Source organism: Furipterus horrens, unplaced genomic scaffold (assembly GCF_987537825.1).
Source record: "Furipterus horrens unplaced genomic scaffold, mFurHor1.1.pri manual_scaffold_3, whole genome shotgun sequence".
NCBI classification, from domain to species: Eukaryota; Metazoa; Chordata; class Mammalia; order Chiroptera; family Furipteridae; genus Furipterus; species Furipterus horrens.
In genome coordinates, this window is record NW_028327173.1 from 75,679,588 (window position 1) to 75,687,336 (window position 7,749).

A 7,749-nucleotide genomic window follows, 5' to 3' on the forward strand; every position below is an offset into this window, starting at 1 on the left:
ATTATCACTGCTTATTTTCAGAAAAAGCAAACATCAGTGTAATTGACCATGGTTCTTTTCACTCTTCCAACATACCTGTAAAATAAAAGTCCAACTGTCATGTGTCTAAAGAATGTTAACTCAGTACCAGAATGCCCAGGATCTAGTCCTGCTGATGCTACTCAGACTATAGCGAAGCCTTAATCTCTATGCATTTCCATTTTCTCAAATATGTAAAACAAAGGTAGTGCCTTCTGGGTTCTGAAGATCAATTGAAATAGTTAATATAAAAGCTCTTTGAGAAGTATGAAGCGCTGCATGATTATTAGAGAATGAATCAGAAAATGCATCATTATCTCTCTGCATAATAATACTTCTAATACAAAGCTATTGACTGCTTTTAAGTAGAGAAGGCCACAGGAAGCATAAATATACATCCACATGCAGGTTCACATGTTTAAAAAGAAGTGCAGTGCCTTAGCATTTTAGCCATAGAAATAAGGGAGTGGAGTGGTTTCCTAGAAAACTCCTAGATTCAACCAGCCAACTTCCACTTTTGGGGAGGGACTATATTTCAATTGTTTGTATGTAAGTAACAAAATTCAGTGGCATTAGGTACAGTCATACTGTTGTGATATCACTGCTATACATTTCCAGGGTTTGTTCATCATTCCAAACAGAAACTCTTTTCCCATTAAACAATAACTTCTAATTCAACCTTTGCTTTTGATGGTTCCATCTATTGGTCTTTGGCCACACATGATAATTTGTCCATCACACACAAGGTAAACTTTCTTTCATATAGGTTTCTCATTTTCCCTTCTTTGAAAAGCTGCTTTTCATCCAGATAATGGGTTATTTTTGTCTTATGCTACTATCCTTTTAAATATCTCATCTTAAATATGTGTTTTGCTCACTTTGATGTTTTAGACATAAGTGAGAATGTAGCATCAGAATTCAATCCTTATCTTGGCCCATTAGTATGCCTTGCCCATACACTAACTAATCTCATGGCCTTGACCACCATCACCCCAGGAGGCAGTGGTCTTACATGCTTCATGGTAAGACCCTGCTTTGACTTTGGTCCTGTTCACTCTGAAGAACATGTGACATGGGTCACATGGAGGACAAAGTGAAACACTGTGGGTAAATCAATACAAACCCACTTGAAATACAAGTTCATTTATAAAGGCTCATAAATTAAACAGAGACACATCAATTTCAGGCACAGTCTATTCTTGTATTATGTACTCTTGGGTAGTATGGGTTGACAGATAATAGTTACCTACTAAATGTTTGTTGAAACAAATTCAGAATAAAATGTTTCTTTTAGGAAGATTTTATAATAGTATCTAAATGTATACAAAAGCTAGGAACTGTGTTGTAAAAATGAAAAAAGAAAAGTGTTTATTATGATCTTACTGTATGCCAGGTAATTATGATGTCTTCGAGTTCATGATTTTATTTAATCCTATCATTAAACCAGAAAGTCAGGCATTATCAATCATGTCCATGCCTTGGAAAGGCTAAATTTGTTCAAGCTCACAGAGTAGTAAAAGACAAAATTAGAATTCAAACTCAGACACAGTTCACTCAAATTCTCATCTATTTTTCATTTCTATACTGAGATTACTAAAACCATTCTAAAATATAAACCAACAATATGTCATTCATTTTCTTCCCTGTAAAATGGGTAGTTGAATTTCAAGCTCTAGACTGCAATATGTGTGATAAAAGATGTATAAAAGTTAGAGAAATGAATGGTAGGTTAGAAAATTCGGAAATGATCTGAGATATTTCAGTCAAGTATTACTCATACACCCTTCTTAGCCTCTATCTTCAGGCTTGACATATTTAGTCTACCCCATTCTAGGAAAGAGTATCATTGACTAACATTTAATATTGTTCTACACCCTTTGTTGGTGTTTTTCAAGATTTACTTCAACAAGTCTGATAAACATCTCCCATAGTCTAGGGAGAAACAATACCTGAGTCTCTGAAACTTATATTGGAAGACTATTAACAAGACTTCCTGGGACCCAACCTGTTCTGGAGTAGCAACACTGTCATTAATTTAGAAACACTGGCTTCAAAAAGAGGCTGGTGATTTAGAATAATTTTAGCACATATAGTATAGAATATAGGCATAAAGTATGTTAAGAAACAGGTGAGTTTTAAGCTTTTAATGTGTTTCAGAAAACAATTATTTAAAATACATATATTAATTGAATAAACAGAAGACTCCATTAAGTACCTATTGTCATTATTATATCAATTGAAAATGTCTGGACTTATCTGACAGTAGAAAATACAACCTTGATCATAGAACTCTGAACATTTATGGACTTAAACACAGTGAATACCTTTGCTCCCAAAGTCTTACAAAGAATTAATCAGTATGCTTGTGGTTTTGTACATGAAAAAAATATTCATGCAATTTTTTAAAAATGATGTTTGTATTTATAAGGAAATCCTGTGGATGTATAGTTAGGGGCATGTCAAATATAATCTATCTTTCATTGTATTTTCACCTGCAGGAAACCACAGAAAAAGACTAATCAGCTATAGCTCTTTTTGAAAAGATCTATCATTGTGCCTTGCTTGCTTTTGCAAAATCTTTTCTTCACAAATTTTTCTTTTAACTTGTAAATCTGGAATTCTTTTTTATCAGAGGTGAAATGCCTTTGTTCCATTAAAATTCTGAGATTTTAAACACATTCTTTTCTCACTCATTATAATCCACACCTCTATGTGTGCCTGGCATGGCCTAGACCACTTAAAACACCACAGTCACTGTGGTATTTCACAGCTGAGTGGATTACTTAACCACTATGCACAAGACACCATGGAAAATCACTCCACAGTGGCTGCAATGACAGACAACCTTTTTCTCAAATAGAGGATCTCAAAATCTAGCAAATATGGCTGACTGGGTGAACAAGCTGATGTTAAATGCCCCTCTCTCATCACCATTACAAACAAATAGAAATATTACACTCAGACATTCTTGAAAGTATAAAACTGAAACTCAAAAATGCCATAAAGAAAGAGAGAAATTCAAACAGAGCAGTAAAACCATAAAAACACAAAGACTCAGAAAAATAATAGACACCCAATGAGGCCCAGTCGACAGGACTTTGATGTGCAATGACAGGAGATGCAATGGTTGCTATGCAATACTATAGATACAGTTGATCCCTGTATACACCTGCCCATGCTATGAAAGAGGAGCCAGAAAAACTCCACTTTCCCACTTAGGGACACATCAGAGAAGTTTTTCACTGGTCTACAGATCTGCTGCATAAAGTCTTGTGAGAAACCAAAATGCCAAGACGACTCCCTGTACAGATAAAGGGTCCACATTTCTATTAACCATTGTCTCAGTAATTTCATGGAGCTATAACAAAATTACCACAGACTGGGTGATTCAAATGACAGACATTTATTTCTTACAGTTCTGGAGGATAGAAGTCCAAGATCAAGGTGCCAGCAAGTTCAACACCTGATGAGAGTCACTTCCTGGTTCATAGATAGACATCTTCTATCTGTGCCCTCATGTCATGAAGAAAGGGTAAGAAAGCAAGCTCTCATAACTTTTCTTATAAGGGCACTAATGTCATTCATAAGAGTTCCACGCTCATGATTTAATTGTTTCCAAAAGGTCCCACCTCCAAATACCATCACATTGGAGTGTGGTTAGAACTTCAATGTACAAATTTGGGGGGACACAAATATTCAGTCCATAACACTAATATAATGCAGGAATTCCAGGCTAAGAAATTAACAGACTTCTTGCCAAGATGGAGGCATAGGAACACATGCTTCACCTCCTTACACAACCATAAGTATTACATCTACCTCAAAACAAAAAACAACCAGAATGGTCAGAAAATCAAACTGCGTGGAAGTCTAACAAACAAAGACAGGTAGGAGGAGTAGCGATGGGAAGCACTGGGCAGAGAGGACACTACAGCGGTGGCAAAACAGTGGCTGTGGACAGCCAGCAGAACAAGTGGTCACACGTTATAAGAGCTAGGAGGGACACCTGGGGAACAATCTCAGCCCCAGTCCAGACCCACATAGCTCATGGGTCCAGCACCAAGAAAATAAAGCCTCATTGCTTCTGGCTATGAAAACCAGTGGGAGTTGGGGCGGTGGGAGAAACTGCCCATCTCTCAGGAGAATTTATCTAGAGACCCTGCACACCCACAGGTCATAGAGCCTCTGCAAACCCACCTACTCTGAAACCCTCACTAGGGGGACAGCTATAGTGGTGCCAGTCACATATGGGAAGTGGGTGAAGTGATTGGAAGGGGTGAGTGGTGAGCAAGTGGTATTGTTCCCTCTAAGACCCCTCCCCCACATACAGCACCACTGATGAATCCCTTAGTCTCCTCCCCTTACCATGTAACAGGTGCAACAGCTCTACCTATGACACAGAGTCAAACACAGGGAAGCTATCAACTTGAGGAGACAGAGAAGTACGTATGGCCCAAAAGAGGTAGCAGATCAAGGCTCCAGTGGGAGAACTAAAGTGACGAGGAGATAGCCAACCTAACAGATGCAGAGTTTAAAACACTGATGATAAGGATACTCAGAGAACTCACTGAGTATGACAAATGAATAAGGGAGAAGTGAAGGCTACACTAAGTAAAATGAAGAAAAGTCCACATGAAACCAATGATGAAAGGAAAGGAAACTATAGTTCAAATCAATGTATTGAAACATAAGAAAGAAATAAACAGTCAACCAGCACAGAATGAAGAAACAATAACTAAAAAAAAAATGAGGAGAGGCTTAGGAACCTCTGGGACAACTTTAAACATACCAACATCCATATCACAAGGGAGCCAGGAGAGGAGGAAGAGCAAGAAATTGAAAACTTATTTGAAAAATAATAAAGGAAAACTTACCTAATTTGGCAAAGGAAATAGACATACAAGTCCAGGAAGCACAGAGAGTACCAAACAAGTTAGACCCAAAGATGACCACACCAAGACACATCATAATTAAAATGCCAAAAGTTAAAGATAAAGAGAGAATCTTAAAAGCAGCAAGAGAAAAGAAGAGAGTACCTAGAAAGGAGTTCCCAAAGACTGTCAGCTGGTTTCTCAAAAAAAACTTTGTAGGCAAGAAGGAACTGGCAAGAAGTAAGTATTCAATGTGATGAAATGCAAGGACCAATAACCTAGATTACTCTATCCAGCAAAGCTATCATTTAGAATGAAAGGACAGATAAAGTGCTTCCCAGACAAGGTAAAACTAAAGGAGTTCATCATCACTAAGCCATTATTATATGAAATGTTAAAGGGACTTATTTAAGAAAAAGAAGATCAAAACTATGAACACTAAAATGACAACAAATTTACAACTATCAACGATGAATCTAAAACAAAAACGAAAACAAACTAAGCAAGCGACTAGAAGAGGAACAGAACCATAAATATGGAGACCATATGGAGGGTTATCAGCAGGGAGGTGGAAGGGATAGGATGGGGAAAAAGATGCAGAGACCAAGAAGCATAACTGGTAGACACAAAATCGACAGGGGGATATTAAGAATAGTAAAGGAAATGGAGAAGCCAAAGAACTTAAATGCACAACCCATGGACATGAACTAAGTGGGGGTGATGCTGGAGGGAGGGGAAGTAGGAGAAAAAAGGAGGAAAAAATTGGGATAACTATAATAGCATAATCAATAATATATACTTTAAAAATAAGAAATTAACATAAAATGAGTACCAAATCAGTGAAAACCCTGAGAGTGTGGTATAAGCAATCATAAGCACTCTTTTTTTATTTTACTAAAACAAACCAAAAGCTGCAGTTCTGTCTTCAGCTTCACGATGTTTCCATTGGCCAAAAGCGCACTAAGTTGTCTCCCAGTTTGAAGCATTCAGCAAATAATGGCAAGGCAGATCCACCAGAAATGGACACCTGGTTTTCAGGAATGGACACCTGGTTTTTAGGAATGGACATCTGGTTTTCATGACAAACATGGTAATGCCGTATTAGCTAGTGGAGCCACTTCCTGTGTGACTACATGGACATAGCAACACAAATTGGAATAGAATGAAACCTGTCCCCATTGTCAGAATCACCCCAGCTGGTATAATAATGAATTGTCTCAAAACCAACTCATAATTGATGCCAAGTAAAAGTACCATGTACCCATTGAAATATGGCATGATTAAAAAAATAAAGAGCAGAGAAGGAATACAACTACCGCAAAACTAGAAACAACCAGAAGTTCAAGAAAATCAAACTGCATGGAAGTCCAACAAACAAAGATATAAAGAAGAAATACTCATCCAGACAGGTAGGAGGGGCAGAGTCAGGGCGGAGAGGACACGTTGTGGTGGTGGCAGCAGCAGCGGCAGCAACAATGGGCCGGTGGAAAGCAGTTACACATTTTAAAAAGTCAGGAGGGACACCTGGGGAGCAGTCCCAGTTTCTCACCAGACCACGCAGCTCACAGTCCCAGCACTGGGGAATATCAAGCCTCATTTCTTTTGACTGTGCAAACCAGCTGGGGTTGGGGTAGAGGCAGAAACTGCCAGTCTCTCAGCAGAGTCCGCTTGGTTAAAGGGCCCCCACAGTCCTAGAATATCCACAGATGCAACCACTCTGGAAACAACAGCCAGGGCGACAACTAAAGAGGCACCAGTCCCATACGGAAGCAGGAGAAGTGCCTGGAAAAGGGGCAAATGCTGGGCAAGTGGCACTGTTTCTTCTCAGAACCCTCCCCTACATACAGCGCCACAATGTGGTGAAACAGGTAGCCCTGTACTGACGAATCCCTAAGGCTCCACCCCTTACAACGTAACAGGAGTGACAGCTTACCTAAGACACAGAGGCAAACACACACAGGAGATTTCCAGCCAAAATGGAGGCCTAGACTGACATCCTTTGTCTCCCTCCACAACTAAGAAAGAATACAACTACCACAAAACCAGAAATAACCAGAAGTTCCAGAAAATAAATAGAAGTCCAACATATGAAGTTATAAAGAAGTGGTGCACATCCGGATGGGTAGGAGGGGCGAAGCTGGGTAGAGAGGTCAAGCTGTGCTGTCAGGGACAGCCGCAGTGTCGGTGGCAGGATGACGGTAAGCATAGACACCCGTATTTAAGGGGAGGTGGGAAGCACCTGGGGAGCAACCCTGGCTGCAGATTCCAACACTGTCGGCTTGCGATTCCAACACTGGGAAGGCAGACCCCTATTGCCTTGGATTGTGAGGCCCAGAGTTGGTGGGGACAGAGGAGGAGGCTCCCAGTCTCAGTGAAGAGTGAACAGCAGGACTCCATCTTGGACCCCTAGCCCCACAGAAAATGCTACAGCATGATGAGAAGGGTCACCCGGTAGTAACAAGTGCACGAGGCTCCACCCCCTATAGCATAGGAGGTGTGACAGCCCCACCCAGAAAGCAAAGGTAAACAATAAACTGTCAGGATGGTACAGATCATGATAGAGATCCCAGTGACACAGCTGACCAGACAGCAAATGTCTAATCTAACAAAGCAGCAGATAGGAAAGCTTTCTGAGGCACAGTTCACGGCTTTGGTTATAAGAATGCTTATAGACCTAACAGCAGATCTTAAACAAGATGGGGAAGAAATGAAGGCTAGTCCTGCTGAAATGAACAAAAACACACACGAAACTAGTGGTGAGGGAAAGAAAACCAGGAATCAAATAAACAAATCAGAACATAGGGAAGGAACAAACAGTCAACCAGTGCAGAAAGAGGAAACAAAAAGTGACGAAAATGAG

The 7,749-nt window shown here is 39.8% G+C and overlaps 1 pseudogene; it reads left to right on the forward strand.

The window, feature by feature from the left end:
• The first annotated feature begins 5,825 nt into the window (after window positions 1-5,825).
• LOC150015333 (cytochrome c oxidase subunit 7B, mitochondrial pseudogene) lies at window positions 5,826-6,094 on the forward strand (annotated as a pseudogene).
• Window positions 6,095-7,749: the final 1,655 nt, after the last annotated feature.